Source organism: Erythrolamprus reginae, chromosome 5 (assembly GCF_031021105.1).
Source record: "Erythrolamprus reginae isolate rEryReg1 chromosome 5, rEryReg1.hap1, whole genome shotgun sequence".
Taxonomy (NCBI): Eukaryota; Metazoa; Chordata; class Lepidosauria; order Squamata; family Dipsadidae; genus Erythrolamprus; species Erythrolamprus reginae.
Genome location: NC_091954.1, coordinates 20,954,629 through 20,970,103, shown reverse-complemented (window position 1 = coordinate 20,970,103; position 15,475 = coordinate 20,954,629).

Here is a 15,475-nt window from a genome sequence, read left to right as displayed (position 1 = left end):
GCTGTGGATCGAGGAGGATGCCCAAGTTGCAGACCCTCTCTGAAGGGGTCAATAATTCCCCCCCCCCAGGGTAATGGACGGACAGATAGAATTGTCCTTGGGAGGCAAAACCCACAGCCACTCCGTCTTGTCTGGGTTGAGTTTGAGTTTGTTGACACCCATCCAGGCCCCAACAGCCTCCAGGCACCGGCACATCACTTCCACTGCTTCGTTGACTGGACTATAAAAAAAAAACTATGAAAAAGTAAAATACCAATAGAAAAATAATGCATCAATTAATATATTTCCATAAATTATACTTTTCTATAATTTCATTCAATATTTCCAAGCTCAATTAATTTTCAGGCAATTAGCATTTACTATTATTAACTTTCATCAATCTTCTACATTTCCAAGTATATTTTAAATGCATAATGCAAACTCATAAAATCATACAGTACATATCATAAACCCCTTGTTTATCATATGTATCTTCCATTAATTTTACCTATGTAATTCTATAGATCTAAAATTCTTGCCCGGCGGGAGGTGAAGCGCTGGGGGGAGGTGTCTGACTCCATCAAGCTGGTGATGGCCGGGAGCCGCCGAAATGAGAGAGAACTAGGGGCAGGGATTTTCGGTGGCTCCTGGCCATCGCCCGTTTGATGGAGCCTGACACCCCCCCTCCAGCGCTTCACCTCCCACTGGGCCAGAAGTGTTGGTGTTGGGGTTCGGGTTTGTCTGAACCCGCTGAACCCAAACTTCAATATTGGTTATAAGGCTGGTGGCTGTTCTTCTGTCATTAGCCTAGTTTTATATTTAATGTTAGTTCGATTTTTTCGCATAGCGCCAGCTTCCAAATCATTTGTTTTCAGAGGAGTGTCATCAGTATACACTAGATTATTATTGTTTCTTCCTCCAGTTTTAAAATCATGCTTGTCTTCTTCTAATTCAGCACCCCTCAATATAGGTTTGGTTTAAAATTGCAGGCCTAACATGTCCCAAATATCATTATATTGTTTTAACTTAGATTTGGAATTTGAACCTGGTTGGATTTTCTATTCAATGAAAATATAATTGATAATAAGGAGAACAGTGGCTCAGTAGAACAGGGGTACAATAGCAGTGCAGCTACTATTTCTGTTTATGCCATGACTCTCAGTCTCTCAGCTTTGGAAGTGACAGCACTGGCCAACCGGAGGTGATCTTGAAAAGGCTGGACTAGGCTAGCTCTCTCAGCAGTGAAAGCAACAAACATCCTTCTGAATTGTTGACAATAACCATAAATGTGGAAGTAAGTGTCAATGCAATCAGTAGGAAGAAAACACAAATTGAAAAATGTAAACTCTTGTCAAATTTCATATAAGCTAAACATCAGTAAAATATTGAATTTTTTACCATGTACTTTAAACATATTTCACATTACAGCCCAGTAGGTTTTAATGTATGCCCTGTAATATGTAGCACCCCTATCTCAGCTATAAAGTGTCTTTCTTCAACTGGGATGCTTAAAAAATTCATGCCATTCTGGCAGCTGGGAAAAAAGGACTTCCTCCCTCTAATTCTTGTGTTGATCCCTCTGATATACTCATTTGCTGAGCAGGGAGAGAAAACAATTAATTAAAGTTAATAACAATGTGTTGAAAAGATCAGCAGCAGCTGCCTAAAAGCAAACTGGCAAGATTTTCACATGGTGGTGTTAACATTTACTACTAGTCAACTTTCAGGTGTCTGTAAGAACCCTCTTCCAACACCTCAGTTGGGTAGTTTTTAAAAAGATTTTCCAAACTTATTTTAAAGGTGTTCAAACTTTTAATTCAACATGCTGCTTGCTAGCTGAAGAGGGTGAAGAACGAAACATGGCTTAGATAGGGAGGTAGCTGAGTTTGATTGGGCCATGGAGTTCCACATTGCTTTTATTATTTTCAGCAGCTTTCCAGGATTTCACATAGCAAATTCTGTGGATTCACATTTGCAGGAGAGGCAGAGTAACGACACGGACACAAGAGCTAGATTTAAAACTGGATCATTTTTATTAAAATAAATTTGCATAATTTATTTTAAATAAATTAGCATAATTAGCATAATTAACTATAACCCTAACAAGGACCCACAGGGTCAAACAATTACTTCCGGGGCGGAAAATGACGTATAATAAACTTCCGGGGCAACTTATGGGCGTAGCTCCATGCTAATCCAGGTGAGGGACCACTCCCTCACCTGAGACCTTGCCATGCACTTGCATGTGGGAGGTCCCGCCGGCTAACCCCTACAAGGGGAATTACATGGGCGGGACCCAAAGACAGGTTCCCCCCAACTGCTCAGGTCGTCAAAACCACAAGCCTTTGGAGAGAACCTGTCAATCATCCCCAAAGATGCCCAACGGAGAACACGCAGTTGCTAAACCACCACCCAGTTTTCCGCCCCTAACCTGCCTACCCAAATGACCAAAGGTAAGCCAATTAACCTAAAACAGGTGCAAGCACCCCCTAACCGCTTATCCGTCTCCACAGTGTGGAATAGGTGAAAAAACGGTCCTTGCTAAACGCCAAGACCGCCACAAATTCCTATTCGGCGCCATAGGGCGACCCCAAGTGGCACACTGCAAGATAGGGAGGGCGGGTGGGTGTCTGCTGAACGATGTCCAGGCGAAAAGGCCGATTCTGAGCCTGCCAGCCCTTTTATAGGGCTGGCAGGCTCCGCCCGGACACGTCATCGATCAGTCCACTCTGGCCTGATCATCGGCCGAGATCTCGCGAAGCCTCGCAAGATCTCGGCCGAAAAACAAGATGGTGGCTTCGCCAGTGTCCCCGTGTCTCCCGGGCCTCTAGCAAAAGGCGCCGGGGGATGAAGACCACCGGTGCTATTTGGTGGCAGAACGTATACTCTGAAAGTCAGCTACAGTTTCCTTATCCTTTTCATCATGTTTCTACCTGTGAGGTTTGGAGATCAGTGACTTCTAAGCCCAGCCACTTTGCCTTGGTATTTGGTGTTGAGTTGCACATATCATAATTTTTGCAATTTATGCTGTTTATTACTACAGTGGTACCTCGAGATACGAGTTTAATTCGTTCCGGACCTGGGCTCTTAAGTCGAGCAGCTCTTATCTCGAACGACTTTTCCCCATAGGAATTAATGTAAATAATTTTAATTGGTTCCAGCCCTCAAAAAACTCACAAAGTTAGTCTAAATTATGCAGAAAGACATGTTTTTAATGAAGAAATGTACATGTACATATAAATGAATAATGAAGTTTCTTTCACTTAACTTGTAAACTTTCTTAAACTTTTAAATTTACATATGTTCAACTTCTCTGCCACCCAATCCTGTCGGACAGAGGTCCCCAGCCCTTTTTGCACCAGGGACCGGCTTTAAGCGATCAAGAGAGGAATGGGTGAATGAATGGACGGAGGGTGGGAAGGAAGGAAGGAAAGAAAGAGGGAAGGGACAGGAACAGAGGAAGGAAGCAAGGAAACTTATGAAAGGGGAGAGTAAGAGAGGAATGAGTGAAGGGAGGGAGGGAGGGAAGAAGGTGGGAAGGAGAAAGAAAAGAAGAAATAGAGGAAGGGAAGGTAAAAGAGAGAAAGAAAAAGAGCAAGAAAGAAAGCTGCAAGCACCCCCCCGAGCCCCCCAGGCTGGCTGCAACCTTTTAAAACACGCGCGCCGCTTCGCAGCTGTCTCCTGAAGCCGAACGCGGAAGTTAGCGTTTGGCTTCAGGAGACAGCTCCTTGGCGCTTGTATCTCGAATTTGGGCTTGTAAGTAGAACAAAAATATCTCTCCCCTCCCAGCTCTTATCTCGAGTTGCTCTTAAGTAGAGCAGCTCTTATGTCGGGGTTCCACTGTATTTGAATACAGATGCTATATTTATTCACCAACTTTCTGTACAGAACCAGGATTTGATTTAAAACTGGCTGCCCACCACTTTTGCTTTGTTATTCCAAGTAAAAATTATTGTTATTCAAGGTCTGGTTTTTGAGGATTGAGGAAGTACAATGCTCAGCAGGCAGCTAAGATGTCCAAGCAACCGGTAATTATAATTGGCAGATGCTTTAAGCTAAGATTTTAAAACTGAACATGTCCCAGAAATGTTCTGTACTTAGCTTATAAATAATCCCCCAAAGTGTGATAACTTTCCCTGACTTTAATCTGCATTTTAATATTGTTTGTTTTTGAACTTGTTGGAGGAAAACCAAGTTTGTGTGATGAATTTGAACTTCTATAAAAATAACTGGTATGAGTCAAAACAGCCATGGGAAGATGCTTAGAATGTTTGTTACTTTTTCTCTAGGGATTTCAATATAGCTTGATCGAATATTTGAGTGGAGAGATATTTATGGTGGTCATCTTTAGGGCCAGCTTTCCAATTAATCAGTCAGTCACTCAGCTTTAATATTTTTGAGGCATCTGAACATTTATCTCGAAGAAGTTCAGATCAAGCATTCTTCTCCTATATGTGCTATTTGTACCACTATTCTACTGGGCCACTGTTCTCCTTATTATCAATTATATTTTTATCGAACAGAGAATCCATATGCTGAAAAATATTCCCAGTTCAGGCAAAAACTATCCAAAGTTCTGTAATCATATAGTTTGGGAAATTGGCTCACTTCACCTCTCACTGGAGAAAATCCTGAACCAAAACAGACATTATTCCACATGGAATTAGATTTTCTTGAGTCTCAGATGTCTTTATTATACAGAACTCATGAAAATGGCATGCAAAATAAAAACAGTAGACGCTGGCTGAATCTTAGAATCAGCATTTTTATATCAATGAGTTGAACCACAAATTAATATGGATATAGTCAGCTGCCATCTTTATTGGGAAAAATAAATATCATGGCCTTAAATGCCAACATAATGTAACAAGCTACGGCACCTTGGCTGCTGCTTTTAACAAATTATTTTCCAATTGCTCATCCTTAATTGTTCCCCCTGTTATGGAATGAAAATTAACCATTTTTCAGTGATAAGGTGCAGAAATATTTTTTGCATTTAAAAAATGTATAATTCTGTGTATGAGGAAGGAGAGAAAGAGGGAAAGAGAGAGAGAAAGAAACGGAAAGAATTTGGACAAAACTACCTTATTTCTTATTTCTAATTCTAAACACAATTTTAATAATGCATTTGGTGTCTTGTTTTAATGCAGCTATGGTAATTGGTATAATTTGGCAATTGTGTGAAATATCTTACCACTCCTGGTTTTAAAAAATTGCCTTCTTTGGATAGTTACCAATGCTGCATTAGTTGTGCAAGTCACGAGTGAATCAAGATCACAAAATCCAAAAGTTATACATTTGCACCATTAATGGTGCCATATTTGAGCCTTTGTGACAATTTTCGTAGGTATGTTTGGAATTCCAGTTGCAAGGAGATTTTTCTGGAGAGTGTTGTGTAAAACGGTGATGAGGCTTCAAGGAGGAAGTGAAGCTCCAACTGCAAGCTCTTCTAAAATTACCTGGAGCTCTGAGGTTCCACTGAATAATATTGTATTGTTTCCATCTAGTGTCTTATTCAAGCAACTGCATAATTCTGTTCAAATTTAGGTCACTTAGCTATTCAGTATTTCAGATAAAAATGGAAGCAGTTGTGATTTTATTACACGTAGAAACTCATATTTCCAAACAGAAGAATTCACAGATATCCTGGCAGCCTTTACTCTTATTGCAACCAAACATTATCCTACACCTGATAAATCCCAATTTTCAAATCTAATTACATGCCATGTGATGGTATGTAACTTACAGATATAAAAGTCTGAAATCCGTCACTTCCCCCCCTTATCCTTTGGTTTCTTCTATTATTTAACCATATCTTGAAACAATCTTTTATAGCTCCAGTTAATAAAGTCACTGATTTTTTTCTTTGACTAAAAATGGTACAAGTGTTTCTATTGTAAATCAAAATTAGAAAAGGATATACAGTGTTCCCTCGATTTTCGCAGGGGATGCGTTCCGAGACCGCCCACGAAAGTCGAATTTCCACGAAGTAGAGATGCGGAAGTAAATACACTATTTTTGGTTATGAACAGTATCCCAAGCCTTCCCTTAACACTTTAAACCCCTAAATTACAATTTCACATTCCCTTAGCAACCATTTAGATTATTACTCACCATGTTTATTTATTAAAGTTTATTAAAAAAATATTTTCTTAAAGACAGACGAACGTTTGGCAATGACATATGATGTCATCGGGCGGGAAAAACCGTGGTATGGGGGAAAAACCGCGTATTTTTTAATTAATATTTTTGAAAAACCGTGGTATAGATGTTTCGCAAAGTTCGAACCCGCGAAAATCGAGGGAACACTGTGCATTGGTGACTGGAACACTGCCTCTAAAATAAGTTATATTGATTATAATTCTTAGGAATTGGAATAGCAATAGTACTACAGTTCTTTCCCTCCTCCTCCTTCTCCATTTCCTCCTCCCCTTCCTCCTCCTCCGAATTAAATCTCTTACTTAGCCATATTTTTACTTGAAAGATAAATTCTTCTGTTTTTGCTGTGCCTTGTCAACAAGCAGACATGCGAGGCTGCCATCTTAAAGACTAACAATCCTTATACGAAGAATCCCACACTACAGTAAAACTGTAATGATCATTTGTGTTTGGACACACTTTTCTAGTGTTACAGACACATCAATAATTGATGTCTCTGCTATTGGTGAACAATACTGGAGCAGATCAATTTGTCATGAGCAGCCAAGCGCTTTCTAAGAAACAGAGCCACTTTAGAAATCTGAGCACCGAGAGCTGGATGCAGGAATGAAGATGATTTGTTCTTCAAAGTGCATATTTACCATGCATTCAAGGGTCAAGTGTGCAGTTTTATTCTCAAAATAGCACTATTTTTAAAATCTGAAAGGATCTTTTGTCACAAACCCCCTTCCCTTAAACATAAATACTATGGGGGTACTTTGGAGTTTCTCTGACATTTCATGAGCTAGCAACTTTTTTTTTTTTTGAGGCTCTATTGCATCACTGTTTATATGCAATTTTTAAAGGAATTTTCTATGGTTATTCTACAACCAGGAATAATGGGAAAAGAAGTGTTTAAAAGATTGTGTTGAATTTTCAGTAGAACATCAGGGATTTAAGCTTAAAAGAAGACATTTTTAATGTCCCAAGAAAATGGAACTTTTTGCAAAATGTATTATTTTCTGTTTTCCATTCCTTCAAATTCCCAAGGCATGTCCAACTATTAATGTACTTCCTTTTTTATCAAATAATGTCTGTGGGTGATTGGGCTATTGGTAAGTAAACCATTTTGTTTCAACTTCTGTATATTTCAATAAAATATGGGAGAAATATTCCTTCCATATACGTGGAATTCTGATAAATTTCTAGTAGGTATAAACATTAGAAAAAAAAATTCAGGGCTACAAAGGCTTCACCCAGTGAATATTTCAACTACATTAAAAGGCAGTTAAGCATAAACATTGCTTCAGTTCTTGGTTACAAGTTCATGAAGGAAGGAAGAAGAAGGAAGAAACAGCTACATAGAAATACAGAAGTCTGACGGCAGAAAAAGACCTTATACTGTACTATTTTCTGTATTTTATCTTAGGATTGATATATGTTTATCCCAGGCATGTTTAAATTCAGTTACTGTGGATTTATCTACCATGTCTGCTGGAAGTTTGTTCCAAGGATCTACTACTCTTTCAGTAAAATAATATTTTCTCATGTTGCTTTTGATCTTTCCCCAACTAACTTCAGATTGTGTTCCCTTGTTCTTGTGTTCACTTTCCTATTAAAAACACTTCCCTCCTGGACCTTATTTAACACTTTAATATATTTAAATGTTTCGATCATGTCCCCTCTTTTCCTTCTGTCCTCCAGACTTTTCTGATACATTTTATGCTTAAGACCTTCCACCAATCTTGTAGCCCGTCTTTGGACCGGTTCAATTTTGTCAATATCTTTTTGTAGGTGAGGTCTCCAGAACTGAACACAGTATTCCAAATGTGGTTTCACCAGCACTCTATATAGCGGGATCATAATCTCCCTCTTCCTGCTTGTTATACCTCTAGCTATGCAGCCAAGCATCCTACTTGCTTTCCCTACCGCCTGACTGCACTGTTCAGCCATTTTGAGATTGTCAGAAATCATTACCCCCAAATCCTTTTCTTCTGAAGTTTTTGCTAACACAGAACTGCCAATACAATACTCAGATTGAGGATTCCTTTTCCCCAAGTGCATTATTTTACATTTGGAAACATTAAACTGCAGTTTCCATTGCTTTGACCATTTATCCAGTAAAGCTAAATCATTTACCATATTACAGACGCCTCCAGGAATATCAACCCTATAGCACACTTTAGATACATCGGCAAATAGGCAAACCTTCCCTACCAAACCTTCCCCTATGTCACTCACAAACATATTAAAAAGTATAGGACCCAGAACAATAAACATGGAGCAGCAGTTTATTTTTTTATTTATTTATTTGTTTGTCAAATAAATGTACAAGATAGCTGGTATAGGTATAAACATAAACATAAGCAAAGTAAGTACAGGTAAATGAGGACAATAGGAGAGTAAGACAGGGATAGTAAGACATGATGGTGTGCTTATGCACGCCCCTTAGGAATGGGGTGAGATTGATGGTAGACGGTCTAAGGCAGGGATAGTGAACCTTTTTTGCCTCAGATATTGAAAGAGCATGGGCATGCGCACATGAGCGGGTGCCCACACCCATAACTCAATGCCTGGGGAGGGAAAAAACAGCTTCCCCCACCCTCTTGAGGCCTCCTGGAGGCTAGAAATAGCCTGTTTCCCAACTTCTAGTGGGCCCAGCAAGCTCGTGTTTCACCCTCCCCAGGCTCCAAAGGCTTCCCTGGAGTCGGGGGAGGGTAAAAACGCCTCCTGCCAGAGGCTTTCTGGAAGCCAAAAACACCCTCATATAGCCTCTGTGCGAACCAAAAATCAGCTGTCCGGCACAGACATGAACGTTGGAGCTGAATTAGGGCAACGGTTCACATGCCAGCAGAAATGGCTCTGCGTGCAACCTATCTTTTTGATGAAAAAATAAAACAGGCTATGTTGCAAACTTTAAAAGCCACTACAAAAATCTGTGTCACTAGATAAAGATGGAATGCACCAATTATCACATCAATCAAGAAGTAAACCTTCTATGTACAGTCCACATGTGCCTTCTATAACTTTGTAAACAACCAACTCAAATACTCAAAATCCATCCCAACCCTTAAAAGACCAAACGGTAAAGATTATTACAATGAAACAGTTAAAGCCAACCTCTTTAAAATATTCTTCAGCTCAATCTTTGTAAACAGAAATGGCTCATGCCCAATATTTCCTAGTTGTACCACAATCAACTTCAATGATATAACACAAATCAATTTTGCAGAAGATAACATTAGAAAGGCATTACGCAACCTAAAACCATTTCTATCTATTGGACGTGATGGACTCTCTACAACCTTTGGCTGAACCTCTAAGCATAATTTTTAAAAATCCTTCAGGACTAACTCCTTACCCAACCTATGGTCACTAGCCACAGTCATCTCTATCTTCAAAAAAGGAGATCCAAGCAGTGTTCCCTCTAATTTTTTTTGGGGGGGTGGGCAGAAAAGTATAGTGTCTGAGCGGCAGTCCCTTCAGGACTGGGCGGCACAGAAATAATTAATAAATAAACAAATAAACAAACAAACAAATAAAAAAACCCACCCTGTTTTGCCTCAGAGAATTTCAAAATAAAATACTGTACTGTGTGTCTATAACAGTGAGCTCATAATAGGGCAACTCTATCAATATCAAAATGCCACTTAAATAGTTGAGCTAGTTTCAAACTAGATTTTGATTTTCTTTCTCTCTTCCTTACTCCCATTCTTTTTCTTTCTCTTTTCCTTCCTCTCTTTTTTCTATCTGTTTCTCTCTCTTCCTCTCTTCCTCTCTCTCTCCTTCCCTCTCACTCTTTCCCTCTCGGCTTCTGGGCAGGTTTGGAAAACTCTGAGTTGATGATGATTTTTAAGTGAGCGATTGCTCACTGCTCAGCTTAGAGGGAACTATGGATCCAAGTAACAATCAGAATTACAGACCAATCTCTTCGGGTTACATTACCTGCAAAGTCATGTAATCAATCATAAACTAATCCACTTACACTCCACTTAGAAACTAAACTACTCTCCAACAAACAATTTGGTTTCAGGAAAAAAATATCCTGTAATTTCCATGCTTACACTGCAAAAACATATGGATCACTCAACTTGATCAGGGTAAAACAAAGACGCAATTTACATAAACTTTTGATTCAGTAGTACATGACAAACTATTTCTGAAACTAAAATCCTATGGCATCTCTGTACCCCTACATGATTGGATAACCATCTTCCTGTCTAATAGACAACAAGTGGTCAAAATAGGAAGTGCCCTATCAAATCCTGCTCCTGTCAACAGTGGTGTCCCTCAAGACAGTGTTCTAGGACCAATGCTCTTCATACTCTAAATAAACAATCTTTGTGATCATATTATAAGCAACTGTGTTCTCTTTGCTGATGATGTTAAAGTATTTAACACCACCAACAATGCTGCTACCCTTCAAAAAGACCTTGATTACATAGCAACTTTAAATCTCAACCAACAAATACTCTATTTTACACATTGGCAAAGAGAATCAGAATACAAAATACAAACTTGGAGGAAACGAACTTGTAGATGACCCTTACACTGTTAAAGACCTTGGAGTTCTCATATCCAATGACCTAAGTAATAGAGCCCACAGCAAAAATATTGCCAAAAAGACTCGTTAATCTAATCTTACAAAGCTTCTTCTCTGGCAATATTACACTGCTAACCAGATCTTACAAAACATTTGTTAGGCCAATTCTGGAATGCAGCTCATCTGTCTGGAATCAGCATTGCATATCAGATATTAATACAATCGAGAGAATCCAAAAATATTTCACAAGAAGTATCCTTCGCTCCTCCACTTGCAACAAAACGCCTTATTCCACCAGACTTGAAATACTGGGATTAGACAATACAACTACTGTGCCTCCAATCTGATCTAAATGTAGTTGATAAAGTGTCCTTCCTGTTAATTACTGCTTCTCCTTCAACAACAGCCATACATGAGCACGTAATAGATTCGAACTAAATGTAAACCGCTCTAAACTCGACTGCAGAAAATATGACCTCAGCAACAGGGTGATCAATGCCTGGAATGCACTACCTTACTCTCTGGTTTCTTCCCCAAACCCCCCAAATTTTAATCTTGGACTGTCTCCAGTCGACCTCTTCCCATTTCTACGAGGTCTGTACATGTTTGACAAATAAATAAATAAAATATATTTTTTTAACCTAGTTTAAACCAAGTTAATGACTAGTGATGGGCGAACCCAATGGTGTTCAGGTTCGGCGAGTTCGGGCGAACTTCACGCAAAGTTCGGCCGAACCCAAACCCGAACTCTGAGCACTCTGTGACATCAAAGCTCCGCTCCCGGAATCCCATTGTTTTTTATTTTTACAGATTTTTTATTTTTATTTATTTTTATTTTTATTTGAAAGGACGCCCCAGCCGCACTGCAAGCAAAAGGAGCTGGGGAATCCCATGAAGGGATTCCGGGGGCGGAGCTTTGATGTCACGTATACCGGCAGGTTGCTAAGCATGCCAAGGTGATAACTTCCTGGATTCCATCCTCCCTCCATTATTCTAGTGCCGCCCCTGGAATCCAGGAAGTGATCACCTTGGCGTGCTTAGCAACCTGCCGGTATACGTGATGTCAAAGCTCCGCCCACGGAATCCCTTTGTGGGATTCCCCAGCTCCTTTTGTGCCTCCCTCCCAACCTCCCGACCGGCTGACAGCTCCCAGGTGTTCGCCTTCCTCCACCAATAACAGATGACAGCCGAGCAGCGGCGCTTCGCGGTGCTCGGCACAAACACCGAACCGGAACACGGATTTTTTAAAAAAAATTCGGGTTTGGGGTTGGCATGCCGAACACCGCAAAGTTCGGTATGAACCCGAACTGTGCAAGTTCAGTTTGCTCAACACTATTAATGACTTTTTAGACTTCCTCCGGATGAGTAGGAGTTCATTTTCTGAATAGTAAGAATTATATGTCACTGTGTGTGTGTGAGGGGGGGGGACCAGAATTTTAGAGATGCTTAGGTGGGGCATGGCCACAAAACAATTGGGAACCACTGCTGTAAGGAAAATTGTGAATGACAACTCTCTCAAAATCACTCCACTAATTTTCCTGACAGATGGAAACAGCTAAATCTAGTTATCTCTGTTCCTATTCCAATGCTTTATGTAGTATAGATAGTCTTTGCTTAATGAGGCTAATTGGGACTGGAATTTCTGTTACTAAATGAGATCACAAAGTGGACAGCACGTGACCATGACCAATGGCAGTTCTGTCAGTCCCTAGTTAATAATTGTTAAGTGAATAACTATTAGTCATTAAGTGAGGACCTTAAATGACTGTGGTTTCTGACTTTTCCATATTTTTTTCTTATTGGAAGCTGGCAGGGACAGTTCACAAATCAAGACCACATAACTTCAGGATACTCTAACAATCAGATCAGGTTGTCAAGTACCCAGTTTGTGATCATGTAACTGCAGGGATGATGTGATAGCAGAAACCATGGTAGCTGGAACCAGAGCCACTTTTGATACCAAGATGGGTAGTGTATACATTTAATAAAGTACCACTCATTCAGCACCATAAGTTCCAACAGTCACTGAATTGTGGTTTCCCCCTCTATATAACAATGTCTTTTTCTTGTGCCATATCTATCTTTGGATGTTGGCAATCCTATTTTTATCAACAACCGCATGAAAAAGTGCTTTTGAATTTTGTCCATATCGGTCCCTTAGATTTTGAAGTCATGATGTTCTTCTGCCTGGACATCATTTGCCTGCAGTCTTTCCTTGTCTGTGGACCATCAATGTGTTTGCACTCATAACTCATTTATTTATTTTATTTTATTTTATTATTTTATTTTATTATTTTATTTTATTTTATTTATTTATTTTGTCCAATACATAATACACATTGAAGAGAAAGATATGTAATAATATAAGTAAAGAAAAGAATAGAAGAAAAGATATAAAAGTATAGGTGAACATATTTGAAAGGAAGAAAAGATAAATGAGATAAGGAGAGACAATTGGACAGGGGACGGAAGGCACACTGGTGCACTTATGCATGCCCCTTACTGACCTCTAAGGAACCTGGAGAGGTCAATTGTGGATAGTCTAAGGGAAAAATGTTTGGGGTTAGGGGTTGACACTACTGAGTCAGGTAATGAGTTCCACGCTTCGACAACTCGGTTGCTGAAGTCATATTTTTTACAGTCAAGTTTGGAGCGGTTAATATTAAGTTTGAATCTGTTGCGTGCTCTTGTGTTGTTGCGATTGAAGCTGAAATAGTCATTGACAGGTAGACCGTTGCAGCATATGATCTTGTGGGCAATACTTAGATCATGTTTTAGGCGACGTAGTTCTAAGCATTCTAGACCTAGGATTGATAGTCTGCTTTCGTAGGGTATTCTGTTTCGAGTGGAGGAGTGAAGGGCTCTTCTGGTGAAGTATCTTTGGACATTTTCAAGGGTGTTGATGTCCGAGATGTGGTATGGGTTCCAGACAGATGAACTGTATTCAAGGATGGGTCTGGCAAATGTTTTGTAGGCTCTGGTGAGTAGCATGAGATTGCCAGAGCAGAAGCTGCGTAGGATCAGGTTAACTGTGTTCCTGATCTAGTGAATCTAGTGATCTAGTGAATATTTATTCAGAATTCCAGTGGTTCAAGGGAGCTTGCTTCAGAATAGATATTGATAGGGACAACCTTTCCTTTAAATAGAAAGGCTAAAGATTTCATGAGTAGTGAAGGGTGCTATTTCAAGCACTTCAGGTATGACAGATTCATTCATGGAGTGGCACTAATGGATTGCCAAGAAAAACCACTCCAACATTGCCTGGAATATCTTTCTGAACTGCTAGTTGATTGTAGAGGTTTATAATATATATATTTCACAATACCCTGTCAAAAACCCATTTTGTTATGCAGCTGGCCAGTAATCCTTCAGTTATTCTATTGGTAGTTTGCGTTAAGAACTGGCATCTGCTTTATGGGTAAGCGAGTGGCTGGATTCTGTAGAATTAAGATGCAAAATATTTCTGACAGGCCAATTAAATACTCTATTTTTCTTGTTCAATAAAGTCTGGCAGCTAAAGTGGATCTCTTAATAAGACACAGTGCTGGCTTCTGTAACACTGGCTGGAAACCAAAGTAAACCCATCTGTCATATGTACATTCAAACCTGTACAGGAAATTACTTTAGCTACCACCACTATTAAAACCAACTTTTTTTTAGTTTGTATACTACTACTGGCCATTCATTCTTTGTACATCTTTGGTACATCTTGGCTTTGACTTTTTATTTCTGATCAACCATACTGTATATTGATTTGTGTGGCTTCTTCAAAACAATTGCAGTTTCTTATATCACCTCGAGGCTCGACTACTGTAACGCTCTCTACATGGGGCTACCTTTGAAAAGTGTTCGGAAACTTCAGATCGTGCAGCATGCAGCTGCGAGAGCAATCATGGGATTTTCCAAATATGCCCATGTTACACCAACACTCCGCAGTCTGCATTGGTTGCCAATTTGTTTCCGGTAACAATTCAAAGTGTTGGTTATGACCTATAAAGCCCTTCATGGCACCGGACCAGATTATCTCCGGGACCGCCTTCTGCTGCACGAATCCCAGCGACCAATTAGGTCCCACAGAGTGGGTCTTCTCCGGGTCCCGTCAACTAAACAATGCCACTTGGCGGGACCCAGGGGAAGAGCCTTCTCTGTGGCAGCCCCGGCCCTCTGGAACCAACTCCCCCCAGAGATTAGAATTGCCCCCACCCTCCTTGCCTTTCGTAAGCTACTTAAAACCCACCTCTGCTGCCAGGCATATGGGAACTGAGATACTCTTTCCCCCTAGGCCGTTACAATTTTTATGCATGGTATGTCTGTATGTCTGTTTGGTTTTTATTATAATGGGTTTTTAAATTGTTTTTAGTATTGGATTATTATTATATGCTGTCTTATTATTGTTGTTAGCCGCCCTGAGTCTTTGGAGAGGGGCGGCATACAAATCCAATAAATAATAATAATAATAATAATAATAATAATAATAATAATAATAATAATAATAATAAAACAGTAATAAAGTAGAAGTGCTTTCTATGAATGTAATGTCATTGTATAAAGAAACCCTTTGTCAGATAAAGTGCTATGGTAATAGATAATAATATTAGAGAATCAAAACTATATTTTTCTAACTTCTTGCTGTTAACCAGTGAAGGGCTACCAAAGTTTTTACTACCACATTGTGGGCGTGGCTTATGAAGGATGCGCTGCATTTTCTTTCAATATCTTTCAGTGCAAATTGGGTGTTCTGGGGTAGAGCTCCATTTTCGCTACCCCACTGCGTTCCCCCCCCCCTATCCAGGCAGTAGCCCACCCCTGTTTACA